At 56.4% G+C, this 15,367-nt stretch overlaps 1 protein-coding gene across 1 annotated transcript in view; it reads right to left on the bottom strand.

The window, feature by feature from the left end:
• The window catches only part of ACOT7 (acyl-CoA thioesterase 7), an 86,550-nt gene that overhangs the window by 62,017 nt on the left and 9,166 nt on the right, over positions 1 to 15,367 (bottom strand). The gene's annotated exons all lie outside the window — the stretch shown is intronic.

Below are 15,367 nucleotides of genomic sequence, written 5' to 3'. Positions count from 1 at the left end.
ACTGGATTTCGTTAACCAATGTCACCATAATAAAAAATAATTAATTTCAAAACAAAAACAAAAACAAAAACTGTGCCTTGTTAAGGGTGGAAAATTTTCATGTGAGCAAACTAGCTAAGTCAGCTACAGGGAAGAAATATCTTTAGATATCAGAAGTTGTCCTACTTGCTTGTGTGTGGTTTAGGAAGTGTATTGTATAAAATATGGAGACGGCCAATGTCTGCTTCTGTAATCCATTTACTTGTTCATTAAGGGTGTTGTTCCGGGCGAAGATATGCTAAAAGCCAACTTCCACTTCTGTAATCTGCTGGCTTGTTCAGGAGACACCAGGATATGGTCTTGAGCTTTATCAGCTGCCTGCTCTGAAAGCTCGGGGCTGATCTCCTCTAGCCCTGCGTGGTAGAGAGTCAGTCGCCGGCCGGCTAACAAAGGCTCATAATTAATCTCAAGTGGCTCCGTGGGTCTCAGAATCGTTTGCGCCATAACATGCCTATGTGAGGCGACAGTGCTCCCTGGCCGTGATCGTTCGCGGCACACGCACGTGGACCCCGCGTCCTACCCCTGAAGCTGATGCGCGTCACACGTCAATTACATCGCAATGAAACCGAAAAAAAAAATAGTTAAAAATTTTAAAAATATTTTTGAGTTTTAAAAATTTAACCTTATACCACTATGCTGGGTTTGTTGTTGTTTTTTTTTTTTAAGTCTGAATGAAAAGTAGCCAATTTAAATAACAAAACTGCTACATCAACCTCTTCTCCTTTGCACTTGTTTTGTTTTCAACTTAGTAAGGGAGGGCACAGTCCATCTGTGCTCCCGGGCCGGTCCTCCTGCGGACACAGGTGCCATGTGGAGGCTGTGGAGCTGCAGGCGACAGAGCCCCTGGGCTCCAGAGAGGTGAGGACACAGGTCCGTCCTTGCCCACGAGCACCAGGGCCTGCCTCTCTGGGGGAGCCTGACGCCCCGTGCGGGCTTCGCTTTGTCTGTCTGTGCAGGGGGGCTGCGCACAGCGCGGCTGGGAAGACAGGTGCCCACGGAGGCCCCAGCGTGGAGGAGGAGGTGCTGACACTCAGAGAAGTGGCAATGAGGAAGGAAAGGGAAGCGAGCCCCTTGGAGACAGAACAGGGGCCAGCGCCTGAGGCCGGAGACAGTCTTGAGTCACCCTGCAACACTAGGGGTCCCCAGAGACCCCGCGCCAACAGCCTCCCACTACCCCGGGACTGGGGCACTTGGTGCACTCCCAGTGGGAGCAAACACCAGGCACTCCAGACTGCCTGCTCTGCACATGAAGACCCACGGATGCCAGCTGGCCCCCAGCCGACTTGGTCACCCTGGGTCCTGCACCAAGCCCTGTCCCAACTCCCCAGGCCTGCCGACCACTCAGGCACATGGTGCAGGCACAAACCTCTACCTACGACCTGATCCTGACCAGGCACTGTGCAGTACCACAGAAGCAGGCTCACCCCTTCCCCTCGGCCCCCAACCAGACGCCCTCCCCGCAGCCTTGGCTGCTCCCTTCCCCGCCTTCATCCCACTGCCCAGTGATGCGCTGGCCATCTGCCCCCGTCTGCCTCTGCTTCTCTCCTTCCTTCCTTCCTTCCTTCCTTCCAAATGGCTCCAGAGCTGCCGGGCAGGGCTGTCCCCCAGGACACCCCAAACTGCCCGGTCACTCTCCCAGGCCCTTCTTCCTCGACTCGCCTTCCCCAGAGCTCCCCGCCGTGGCCTGGTCATCCTGGAGGACAGCCAGGGGAACGCGTAGCCCTAATGCAAGCTTTCCTTTTTCCATTCTAAATAAAGACACGGGTATGAAAAGGGCCTCGCTTTCCACTTTGCTATTATTATAAAAGAAAACAAAGCCCAATGGAGCGAGCACGACCCCCAGCAGCACTGCCCCGGTCTCCTGGCCAGGGAGGCGGCGGGTGGTGGGCCCAAGAGGCCGGGGCACGCACGCTGGCCGGGGGGCTGGCAGACTGGCCGCGCAGGAATGAGTCCAGGATGCCAAAGCTTCGGGATTTTCAAGACAGCCCAGAGACCCAGAGTTTAACGTGAAGGCCCCTGACACTGGGACGGTGGCCCCTGAATGAAGGGTTCCGACACTACAGGGGCAGCTCAGGCGGCAGGCGGGACCAGTCCCGGGAGCTGCCACCAGCCGTCTCTGCCCAGCCACCCTGCGCATCCTCCCACTCCTGGACCGCAGAAACTTCGGGGAAAGGAAGGCCATCTTGGGGGCATTCCTACACCCCCCACCCCGTCCTCTCAGCTGGCCGGTGGCCTGGCAGCCTTCTCTCTGCAGGTGCACGCCCTGAGTGTCCTCTGCCCTGTTTCCTGCTCTCCCACCCTCCCAGCCACTGGCCAGCAGCCCCTCCCCCTCTGCCAGCTGTTCCTGCCCCAGAGCACAGGGTCACCAGGGCAGGGCTGTGGCCGAAAGCTAACAGAAGTGGCCCCCTGCCCCTCTGAGGCAGAGGCCAGACTGACAGCAAGAATTCTAATGGGGCCATGAAACCCAGGTACAGGGGTCACTCCCAGAAGGAGCGGCCAACCCACATGGACTCTGGAACACTTTCCAGAAGAAGTGACACCCGGGCCACGGGAATGTTCCAGAAAGTGGAGGTGGGACATCTCAGCCAGGAGAGCTCAGTGAGGCAATACCCCAAGCTGCCCAGTGGCCTCTGTGTGTGTCTGTATATCTGTGTCTCTGTGTGTGTGTATATCTGTGTCTGTGTGTGTCTATGTGTGTTCTATCTGCATATTTATGTGTGTGTGTCTATGTGTGTCTGTGTCTGCCTGTGTCTATGTGTGGCCCAGGCTCCAGTGTCTGTGTGTCTGTGGGACGGGGCCCAGTCCATGGCTCTGTCTGTGTGTGTGCCGGTGTGTGTCTGTAACTGTCTCTGTGTCCATGTATCTGTGTGTGTCTGTGTGTCTGTGCCTGTGTCCATGTGTCCATGTGTCTATGTGTCTGTGTGTGCAGAGAAGGGCAGGAGCTCATCACTCAGGCCCAGAGCTGGGACCAAGGTGGACTGGGAAGCCTCAGGAGACACTGAAGCCAGTGGCATGCAGGAAGGTCTCTCCCAGGGTGGGGTGGACAGTGGGCTTCAATACTTCCTCTTGCTGCCTGGCCCTAACCCATGCTTATCCAGTGTCCCAAGAGTGACCTCCTTAAGCAGGAGTAGTTGTCACCCCCTCCTCAGACCCTGCAGGGCCCCTCCTACCTCCAAAATGAAGACGCAGGCCTGCAGCCAGGCCTCTGAAGCCCTCAGGCTGTCCTGCCTCGTCTCCCGCTGCCCTGCAGGGTTCCACACTGCGCCTGACCAAACCAGTTCCATGGGCCAGTCCCCACCGCCAGGCCTGTGCCCACCCATCCCTGCAGCATCCGACCTCTGCTCTGTGAAGGAAGGGGCCCCATCTACAAACGGGGGAGCGCGAGTGGACACAGCCTTACAGCGGGTGACCCCGCACCATCCATCACAACTGCTAACGCACAGGCGTACTCTGATGCAGCAATACCGTGGGCAGGAGCTTATCCTACAGACACTCCCACCCAGGACTGAACTGAGTGTGTTCAAAGTCACTTGCTGCAAAGCTGTTTATAATCAGAAGACTGGCCATGCCATATATGCACCAATAAGGGACTAGTCAGACTGAGCTACATCCACACCTGTGGCAGTGCACACAGCCTTAAGCACGAGGGAGGACCAGAGCGGAAAAGCGCCAGATGATGGGGACCAGGTGACTACGCCTGCAGGGCCAGTGCAGACCGTCTCCGGATGTGGGAACTGGAAGCTACCGTTGGTCCTGGAAAAGGGACCGAGCACCGACTGGAGCTGGGAGGGAAACATCACTGAGATGCCTCCAGGGCCTTGGGAATTTAAAACCACATCAAGCTGGTCTCTAAAATTTCTTCAAAGCACAGCTCAAATGCATGTCCTCAGCAAGGCCTTCCCTGATCTCACCTCCCCGAAGCCACTGTCCCCTGGACTGGCCGGCGCCTAGCCCCAGGGCTGTCTGCAGCAGGGGCTCTTGGGTCCAGCTCTTGGGTCCTACCCTCTCCTAGACAGCACCGTGGGCGGGGGCAGGAGAGGCAGGGGAATGGAGCTAGAAAGGGTGGGCAAGGGACAGCCTGGGGACCAGAAGGAGCCGCCCTGCCCTCTGCTGTGCGTTCCATGTGCCCAGTCTCACAGCAGATACTCTGAGGGCCAGCCCTGTCCCCACACTGAGACTTTGTCCTGTTGAACTGTGTCCCACAAAGAGGTACGTCCACGTCCTCACCCCCAGCCTCTGTGACTGTGACCTTGTCTGGAAACAGGGTCTTCACAGGTGTAATCGAGCTAAGATGAAGTCATGAGGGTGGGCTCTATTCCAGTGTAACTGGTGTCCTTAGAAGAGGGAAATTTGGACATATCAGAAGGACACATGGACAGGGAGGAGGCCACATGACCACGGAGCCAGAGACCACAGCGATTCTTCTACAAGCCAAGAAGCACAGGAATCGCCAGCAGCCACCAGAAGCTGGAAGAGGAGGGAGGACCCGCCCTCAGGGCCCGCAGAAGGAGCACAGTCGCCCTGGTTTGGGGGCATGTGGCCTCCAGGTGGTGAACGCATACATTTCTGTTGTTTAAGCCACTCAGTTTGCAGTCATCTGTTACAGTACCCCAAAAGTTCACACAGGCTGTGCCCCTGGGCGGCCCCAGGAGGCAGCAGTGAGTGGCAGGGACGAGAGCCCCACAGCCTGCTGCGGTGGCCTCAGCTCCAGCCTGGCTCAGCTCCTGCTGGCCTTGCGGAGCTCCACAGGCGCTGACCCCTGCCTGCCCCTCCGGCAGCAGCCCCCCACCCCAGCATGGGCCAGCATCTCTGATTCTGAGAGAAAATGTCACTGCTAAAATTAAACACTGCTGTGTGAGTTCCACGGTAACTAGGGGTGGGACCTTGTTTTCTTTATCTGACAGTGAAAGCTCAAATATCCTTCTGACATAGATGGTGGCAGCAGCAAGCACAGCCAGGTTTCCGTGACAAGTACGCCCTTCTCAGGGTTTCCGCCTGCGCCCAAAGACGGGCAGAGCCGCTGGGCCAGCTGCTGAGGTCCCGGCAGGGCCTGGAGGTGCTGGAAGCTCCCTGGACATGTCTTTTCTGAATTCGGCTCAAACCAGAGAGGCAGCAGCAGACCCTCTCTCCCTGTGGAGCCACAGGTGGCCAGGGGGCTTCCTTCCCACTCAGCACAGGGAGCAGTACCCTGGCGGGTCTGAGGTGGGCCTGAGCTGGGCTCTGAGGACGCAGGGAGGAAGAGCCGGAATCGCCATTCCAGGCAGGAAAGGAGCTGTGGCTCAATCTCTCGGCCGGGACGTACCAGGAGGACTGCCTGGGGGACAGGCTGTTTCACCAGCAGCCTTGACCTCGGGGCCTGGAAGCCAGGCTCAGGCACACGTGAACACCCCATCTCTCCACAGGGGACCCTGATGGAAGTGGCACTGCTTGTCCTCTCCAATTTGCTGCCTGAGAAGGTTGTGGCAAAGGTCCTCCAGCCCCTAGAGACACCGCTACACCGCCCAGAAGAGGCAGGGGCACGAAAACCAGCTGGGCCGGGAAACAGTCCCTGGGGCCCAGTGAGGCACCAAGCCGGACAGGGAATGGACCAGCAGAAGCTCCCCATGCGGCCCGCCGACCAGCACCCACCAGCCCCAAGCGCCCAGGGCTCTGGGCTGAGGCAGGAGCTCTGCAGCGCTCGGCCCACCCCAAGAAGCCCACCAGTGTGACAAAGGGGAGCACCGGGCAGCAAGGCCTAAGGAGAAGCAGCTGGCCAGCATCCCGGGGGCTCGGGCCGGGTGGGAGCGTGCCACGCCGAGCGTGCCTCACTCTTCTGAGCACCCACAACCTGACCCTGCTGGGAGCCCAGGTGGCCGCCCAAGGCAGGACTTCCTGTCCCAGCTTTGGTTAACCACCTAACATCCAGGGCTGGCAAGAACCGGGCCAGGGACGGGTGCTGCTGGCCGCATGAAGCCAGCCAGCCTGCTGGACACAGGGGCCGCCTCCCTTCTGCTACCCGACCGACCCCTTCAGTGCCCCCGGTCAGACCACCTGCCACAGTGGCAGCTGCACAAGGGACCTGTGACCAGAGGTACCTGCTCAGCTGGGAAGCCATGCCAGCTGGGACATCCCAGGTCCAGAGAGGCAAGGGGGACAGCTGGCGTCACCGACTCACCCATCCTCCCCACCAAAAACATCTTCACAACTTCCTGCCATGCCGGATCTAGTGGGGAGCAGCCTGGCCCCCTGGGCTACCACTGAACCAGGAAGAGTCCACAAGAAGCCAGTGTCATAAAAACCTCATGTTGTACGTCCTCACGAGAAGAAGTGAATCTGCGAGCCCTCCAGCTGCCTTGCCATGAGATCAAGACGTCACAGGGGCCGCCTCTGAGAGGCCTCCGGGAGGCCGGCGGAGAGGGTGACGCCCGCCCGGTCTTTCTCCGGTGTCTGTGCAAAGGCCTGGCCCCACGCTGCAAGCCTTCCAGAGCTTCCTGATCAGCAGGTGGGAGGAGGGTCATGGGCCAGAGTGCAGCTCACAGTGAGAGGTCCCATCACATACGCAGCCCGGCTTCCTGCTCAAGGGCGCTGGCATCTGACACCACGCCCGCGGCCACCTCCCCGAACTCTAGGGTCCGATGAGCCACTGGCGAGAGAAGTGGGCAGGCAGTGCCGCCAGCTCCGCCAGCCTCAGCCGTCCTCCCACCAATCCCTCCTCCCCCCAACCACGCTCAGCTCGCCGTCCTCGTCTCCTCCCAGCCGCAGCCCCGCCTGCCCCCCCCCAGACCTCCCTGTCCCGGGGGGCCTGCACGCACCCTCCGCCTCCTTCTGCCCCCCGCTTCCAGGTTAGGAAGAAAGCAGTCCACGGATCAGGGTAGCCTTGAGAGGAGGCTGCATGTGTGACTGACTGTGGCAGTGCCCAACACCACCCCCAAGAGACACTGCCTCCCAGGAAACCTGCAGCGAGTTCCCAGCCAGTGCGCTGTCAATCAGGAGAGGTTCTGGCCACCACGAATGAATGAATCGGCCTGAGGACCACTCGAGGCATGCTCCCAAAAACCTGCCTCCTGGCCACCGGGCCACCTGGCCCGTGGGGCACATCTGGCAGGTGTGCCCTCAGGGGTAAAGTCTAAGTGGCAGAGCGCCCCTTAGACTTAGCATACATGGCCTGCACACATCTCAGACAAACCCCTCGTCAAAAGCGAGCGGACTTCTGCCCTTTAAACAGGCCCCAATCCAAGGACTTCCCTAAATATAATGACCAGAAGCACCGGCGCCACAGCCACAAGCCCTCCCACCTTTACGTAGAAAGAGAAAGAAAATTCCAGCCTGGCCGACGCCGCAGCACCAGGTTCCACAGAGAGGCTGGTGGAACCTGGGCCCAGGCCTGGGCCAGGGCGGGTGGTAGCAAGGCCACCCTGGGCTCTGCCAGCCCAGCGTGCGTCGTGCCTAGAAGCCAGGCAGGGGAGGGGGCTCTGAAGGGGCAAAGAGGCTTGATCACACCCAAGATGTCTACCTGAAGGAGGTCAGGGCTGAAAACCTTCCCAGAGAGCCTTCCCAACCGACGTGGCTGAGCAGGGGTCCCTCAGTGCCTCAGCTGCTCCCCAGGGTGCTCCACTGTGAGTAGTTGTGAGTAGAAGTGACCCCATTTACGGGCAGCTCCCCAAGCCATCCCCATGATGCAAGGCCAGCAGTCCGTCTCACCACTGTGCCCCCAGCACCTGGCTCCATGCCAGGCACAGCACAGCACCCTGAATATGTGCCAAGCTGCAGAGTGAGTGAGGAGATGCCCCCATCCTGCCTTCATTCACCCCTGGACCCTGAGTCCCCTTGGGTCGGCTGGACACTCAAGACCTTTACATGCCTGGCTGGCGGCCCGTCCTGCCCCCCACGAAAAGCCTGGACCAAAAGGCCAAATGTGTTGCACAGGCCACGTTGGACACAGACCACCATAAACGGCACTAGTGACCCCCAAGAGGGCCGCACACCGGGTGCGGTCCAGATAGCTCTCACTTTCAGGTGGAGAAAAGGCCCCCAAGGCCGTGGGGTAGCCCAGAGCCAAGTGTCTAGACACCTCAGCTCTGCCCACCCTGGTGCACCAGACTGGGGCCTCCCCCAGACACCCTGCCGCTGGTCATCTCAGGTTTCCCCACAGCTCCCAGCTCACTTCGTGATTTTCCTACAAGAACAGACTAGCTTCCAGAAGAATTTTAGGGACATGTCCTGCCAAAGCAGGAAGATGGCCTCTGCCGGTCCCTCCCAAAGCCGCAGCCAGATGAGACTGGAGAGGGCCCACCCACTGAAGCAGTGCCCTTTGAACTCGGCTCCTCCCTCAACCCCACACCACCCAGAGAAGGGGCAGCCACGGCCTCACTGCCAGTGCTACGTGTGTGCCCTGACCTTTCACAGGAAATCGGAGCTGAGAGAGATCTATGAAATTGCCTGGTTCGAGCCCCAGCTTCCACCCGTGTGGAAAGGAGGAACGAAGAAGGAAGGACGCTTGCCCCAGGCCCACATGGCTCAGACCGGTCCACGAAGGGCCACGCACAGTATACGGATGGGTCCCCAAAAGCAAGGTCGGCCAGAAGGAGGCGCACCCCACCCCGCTGCGAAGATCTACTGTGCTTGCTACCAAAACACCAAAGAAGCGACAAAATGGAGTGAGTTAAAACGACTCACATACAGGAGAACCAGATACGATGTGCCTCATCGGGCTCTTTTTAAGATATAGAAAAATCATTAAGATACCGCAAGACTGGCTTAAAGATAAAGCCGTGCTCACTGCAGCAAAAGGCAGAATCCAATGCAACCCTCGACGAGGTAAGAATTTTCTAAATGAGTCGCCCAACAGGGGACGGAGGATTTGTACCTGACGCTGAGATACAGGCCAGTAATATGCAGAAAAGAAACTGGCACCCGTGACTGAGGAAACGCTATGCAGAGAAAGCTTTTAAACAAACCATAGACGTTAAAACCAAAATGAGGCGTCCTCAGAGGGAAGACTCTTCAGTTTGGAATGACCCCTCCAATGGCGGGCTTTCTAAGACATCTGGAGACTGAAAAAGGTCTCGAGATGGCAGCTCCTCCTCCCTTACCGGTCCCGCACCTGCCCAAGCGTCAGGGGCAGGGTCGTCCCAGAGCCAAGCAGAAAGATAGGAAGTGAGACAGACAGGGACCCAGAACTCAAAAGATCGGTCAGCCTAACTGATCGGCGGGACCTCGGAAGAGAGGCCGTGAGGGGGACTCCGAGTCACTTTTCCCAGAACCGGAGGCCGCTTTGCTCCCGCCACAGCTCACTCCCCATGCAGTGGAAGCGGAGGGGCGAGACTTAGATGCAGACCCCGTAAGAACGCTCACAGGCAGCAAAACGGATGACCCAATTTTCAAATGGGCAAAAGACTTGAACAGATACTTCGCCCAGCAAGATACGCAGGAGGCAAATATACACACGTGAAGATGCTCGGCGTCACCAGACGATAGGAAAATGCAATGAAAGCCACAGTGCGGTCCCCCTACGCGACCGAGAGTGACTACTGCCTGTGCCACGCGCTGACGAGGAGCTGGGGGCACCAGACTGCGACGTGTCTCCCTGGAACGTGCCTGAGTGCACCAACAAGGCACACGTCCCCGCAAAGACTCGCACGGTTGACCCTCGAACACCACGGGGGCTGGGGTGCCAACCCGCCCCGCGGTGGAAGGTCCACACACGACTCACGTGGGCCCTCGCCACGCAAGGCTCCCCAGCCGCGGGTCGAAAGCACGAGAAGAATGCACCCAGAGGTGTCCCTTGTGACAGCCCAAAGTGGAAACCACTGGACGCCCACCCTCAGGTGAACGCACAGTGCGTGGCCCGCGGCGGGCGCCACTCGGCGACAGAAAGAAAGGCCGAGGGCCATGCGACAGCGTGGGTGGGTCTCGGGGTGACCGTGCTGGGGGAGGAGGAGGCGAGATGGAGAGGAGCACGTGGTACTTCCGTTTTTATAAAATTCTAGAAGATGTAAACTCAGCTGTAGGTCGGTGGCTGCCTGGGGTGGGAAGGGCAGAGGGAGGGATTCCTATGGGGCAAGAAGGCACCGTACAAGGCTGGGCACACTCATTCCCTCGACGCAGCGATGGCGGCACAGGTGTGCCCATGTCGCAATTTACCAAGCTGCTCACTTGAAGTACGAGCGGTCACATGAAGGACACCTCAGCATAGTCGTCGGGGTGCAGAGCCGTGCCTCCCACCCCGGCCCCACTGCAGAAACGCCTTCCATCCCGACTTCACTCACTGACCCAAGGAGAATTTACTGGAACTCAGCCCACTTCTCCAAGAGGTGGCAGTGACTGCCACAAAGTCCCTAGGGAGCTGAGCTGTGCTGGAAGTAGGGTCCCCCAAGTGCCCCGGCCAACGGCATTGTGCCTGAGGCCCCCGGAAAAGGCAGGAGGGAGGTCGTGGATGACCCTGGGAGCTCCAGGTGCGCCCTGGCTGAGAGCCCGACCTGCCACTGTGGCACCAATCAAAGGCGTCTCACGCCCACAGGGCTAGCAGCGAAGCCACAGTGGGCAGACGAGCTGGTCTTGAGTACTCCTCCAGAGTAACCGCATCACAGGCCTGTGCTCCACATGGCCATGCCAAGTCTCACCTGGCAGGGCTCCCAGGCTCCCCTGGGAGACGCCTCCCTGAAGACACTGGGCCTGAAGGCCTGGGGGGAAAGTCAGGCTGGACCGTGAAGGGGCCCAGGAGAGAGCAGAGCGACCCTCTCAGCCTGTGGAACTCCAGCCCCGCCCAATATCCTGGGCATCCAGTCGCCCAGCCAGCTGGGCATCACCCACAGACCACGTCCACAGGTGCCCCAAGAGGCAGCATGGAAATGTCCAGGGCCAGCTGGCCCAGGAAACCTGATCTGGGTCAGAGTCCTGGCTCTACCACGCCTGCAATGTGCCTGTAAGTCAGTCACGGCACCTGTAGGGTCGATTTCTTCCCCTGTACCATGGGGGCTGAGCGCAGAGCTGGGAGTCCCTTGCACTGTCACACCTTACATGATCTCCGACACTCCCTGGATCTAGGAAAAGCCCCCAACATGGCTGAGTGCCAAGGCTGGGCCACTTGGAGGAACCAACCCAGACACCACTAAGAGAATAAAGACACAGGGCACAGACTGGAAGAAAATATTTACAAAACACATACCCGAAGAAGAATGTGTATCTAAAATATACAAAGGTCTCTTAAAACCCAACAGTAACGAACAACCCAGTATGAAAATGAGCACGAGATCGGAAGAGACACCACATAAAGGCACATAGATGGCAAGTAAGCACATGAGAAATTGCTGAGCACCGTATGGTCATTAGCGAACTGTGACTTCAAACCACTGCACACCCACTGGAATGGCCAAAATCCGGACGCCAACATCACCAAGGCTGGCGAGGACGTGGAGCAGGACTCACGCTCAGCGCCGCGGGGACGTGCAGCAATGTGACAGTCTGGCGACTTCCTACAAAACTGAGCATACTTTTAATTACTTCTATTGTATCCATATGCCATTCGTTACATAAAAACAAACGTAAAAATTCAGTAGGTGCATGTAAGCAATTAAAGCAAAATCAAAAAAAAAGCCAAAACAATTAAATCAGAGTCAAAACAATTGCCACGGGTATGGCCGAAATAAGAACACGGTGATGTGTGTCCGATAACTGGTCAAGCAGACACCTGCAGGCTGATCTGTAGTGTCATCACTTCCAAGAGCCTGTTTTCCATGAGGCACATGACACAATAGAGCCACTCATCATCAGAGGAAGCACAGAATATCAAGCAAACAAGATCTAGTTTCCTGAGAAATTAGGCACCAAAGGGCACCAGAGAGCGACTGAGCTATTAAAGCGCTGAGTCCCAGAACGACCACACCTGAGCGAACGCAACACCAGCACAGCAAAGAAACGCCAAACAAAAGTGAACCGCGGACCGAATACCACGGCCCCCACCCTCACTGGTCCCGAATCGGTCACGAGGCTAAAGCTGCCACCTGCCGAGTGCCCAGAAGGAACGGAACACCTAGCTGGCTAAAGAAGAGGCGGGTACGCGAAGCCTGGAGACTTCCACAGGGGGAAAGAAGGGGCAGCATCTACCCTGCCAGTGGCCCGGCTGTGCCAGGACAGAGGTGGAGGGACCAGCATCCAGCCCCCGTGCCCTCCAGCCCCCTTTCTTTGGATGACAGCAAAGCACACACACTAGACAAGCTCCATGGGTGGGCACTGCAGGCAGGGCCTTCTCCACGGACCCGGGGGGCGGCTACCACGTGGCACGCGCCCGGCACCCGTGGCATCAGGGCGCTCACTTCCTCGGGGCACCAGGGCTCAGAGGGGCTCTGAGCCTCAGGCCGGGTTTGGGAGACACATCAGACCTTAGACTTTTCATCCCCACCGTTTCACAGACCAAAGTCAGCCATGGGCCTTGCCAGGGCCGCCGCTGGTCAGAGCTGTCGCCATCACCCATCCCTCCTCTAGCTGCATTCGCCCCCCGGTCAGGGTAGGCGATAAGGGACAGACAGGAGACCCACTGCGGTGACCTTGGACAATTCACTCCTGCCCTCGGTTTCCCCATCTGTAAAAGGTGATTCCTGTGCCCGCCCCCAGGGCTGAGAGCTAACCAAACACTTACGAAGGGTGCGGGGTGCGGACGGGAGCCAGGGCTGGTCTCAGAATGCGAGTGCTGCCTCCGGGGTACAGGGCTGGTCCCCGACAGCTGTTAGGGTCCTCTGCTCCACAACGCATCAAAAGGTGGGAAAATTGGGTTTGCAAAAGCAATTCTTTCTCCTGACACTTTAACTCCCAGTCTGAGAGCTACCTCTCCAGTTTAGATTAAAATTCAATTGTTCTAACATCTCTGATGCGCAATCGAATGTGCCTGCGGAGCAGCTCGGCGCGTGGCTGCTCTATGCCAACTCCCAACTCTTTGTTTCAGACAGCCCCAGTCATGACCGCCGGCCCCTGGCCTGACCCCAGCCTGAGCCTCTGGGCCCTGACGCCTAACAGGGTTAAATTCAGGGGCATAAAGGGGTTTGGTCCTGGGAAGGTCTCGATGGGCAGGCAGGCAGGCCAGGACAGCAAGGGCCTGCCACCTGCCATGGGCCAGGATGAAATCGCAGAACACTGGCGGGAGGCGGGAAGGCCAGCAGAGGCAGGGTTGGCATTCAGGGAGGGGGCTACCAGGCAGGGCTACGGAGAGATGGAGACATGCATGGATCATGCCCAGACCTCCAAGGCACGGCCTACTCCCGCAAGGAAACAACACACGTGATGAGCACCCCAGGTTCTGCAGGGCATGACTTTCACTGTCACTCTCGGACTTGGTTCCTGTCTTCAGGGTCAGAGATAAACGATCCCCAGAAACAGGCAGTCAAAGCACGGCTGAGGCAGACATGAGGGGAGGCGCCGAGGCCGTGACGTGGGCGGAGGCCGAGGCTGGAAAGTCAGGTTTGTGGTTTCAGCCATCACTTACCAGGCTGTGACCTTGACAAGTAACCCAGCCTCTCCGAAACCACATGCAAAAAAAAAGATGAAAGTGAACCCCTACCTCACACCATCTATGAGATGAACTCAAAATAGGTCAGAATAGGCCAAAGCCCTAAATGTAAAAGCTGAAACTGTAAAACTCTTCTAAGGAGACATGGAGGCAAACCTTTGTGGCTGTGGGTCTGACAAGGGTTTCTTAGACGTGACGATAAAAGCAGAAGTGACGACGATGACCAAAAGATAAGCCGGACATCAAAATCTACAGATTTTGTGCTTCGAAAGATAACATCGAAAGTGAAAAGGCCATCAAAACCACGGTGAGGGAACGCTTCACACCTGTTAGGATGGCTACTTTAAAAAGACAAGAACTAACAGGTGCTGGTGAAGACGTGGGGAAAAGGGAACCCACGTGCACTGTCGGTGGGAATGGAAACTGATGCGGCCACCATGGGAAATAGTGTGGCGGTTCCTCAAAAAATTGAAAGTAGAGCTATCATATGATCCAACAACTCTACTGAGCATCGAGCTGAAGAAAAATAAAGCAGTAACTTAAAGAGATATACGACGCCACGCCCACCGCAGCATTATTCATAATAGCCAAAACATGGAAACAACCTGGTGTCCATCCGCGGAATAATGGGTTAAAAAATTTGGTGTATTTATGCGTGTGTATATGTGTACATACACACACACACACACATTTACATGTACACATATACGTATATCCATATATACAATGGAATAGCATTCGGCCATAAAAAAGAATGAAATCTTGCCATTTGCTACAACATGGATGGACCCTGAGGGCCTTATGCTAAGTAAAATAAGTCAGAAAAGACAAGCTATAATCTCACTTACATGTGGAATCCTTAAAAAAAAAGTTCACAGAGAACAGACTGGTGGCTGCCAGAGGCAGGGGGCAGATGGATGGGGAAATGGTTGAAAGGGGTCAAAACGTAGAAATTTCCAGTTATAAATAAAGTCACGAGGCTGTAATGCGCAGCGTGGTGGCTGGGGCCAATTGCACCGCACTGCAGATTTGAAAGTGTCTAAGAGAATAAAAGTTCTCGTCACGAGAAAAAATCTTTTCTAACTGCGTGTGGTGAGGGCTGCTGACGACCAGCTGTGCTGATCGCTTTGCGATATATGCGAATATTGAGTCATTACATTTTACACCTGAAACTAATATAACGTTATACGTCAATTACACCCCCCCAATGTTTTAAAAAGTGAAAAGACAACCCACTGAATGAGAAAAAAAATGTTTGCAATCATATATCTGAGAAAGAATATATCTAGAATATAGAAAGAACTCTAACAAAAGAAAAATAGAGACAAATAAGCCAACTAAAAAAACAGGCCAAGGATCCAAACAGACATTTCTCCAAAAATGTACAAATGACCCATAAGCACATGAAAAGATACTCAATGTCAGTCATCAGGAAAATTCAAATCAAAACCACAATGCAATGAGATACCACTTTCCACCCACGAGGATGACTAGAACCAAAAAGACAGATAATATCTAACAAGCGTTGGTGGGATGTGGAAAAACCAGACTGCTTGCATGGCTGGGAGGAATGTCAAATGGGGCAGCCACCTGGGGACACAGTCTGACAGTTCTTCAAAAGGTGAAATCCAGATGTGGATCCAACAAAAGGGGTTCTGTGGAAAAGTGACCTCACGGGGTGACCTGATTGTAAATTCCTACCTGGACAGGTCACGGTAGGTGGTCATGCCTCGGTAGGTGGTCATGCCTCGGGCCTGTGACTTCTTTAGTGAAAGGTTTTAAGCCCGCCCTGTCCTGTTGTTCTTGTGCGTCTAAGTTAACACACCTTTGAAATACCAGAAGAGCTTC

This window comes from Pteropus medius, unplaced genomic scaffold (assembly GCF_902729225.1).
Source record: "Pteropus medius unplaced genomic scaffold, Ma_sr-lr_union100, whole genome shotgun sequence".
Taxonomy (NCBI): domain Eukaryota; kingdom Metazoa; phylum Chordata; class Mammalia; order Chiroptera; family Pteropodidae; genus Pteropus; species Pteropus medius.
This window is presented reverse-complemented; position numbering and strand designations above follow the sequence as displayed.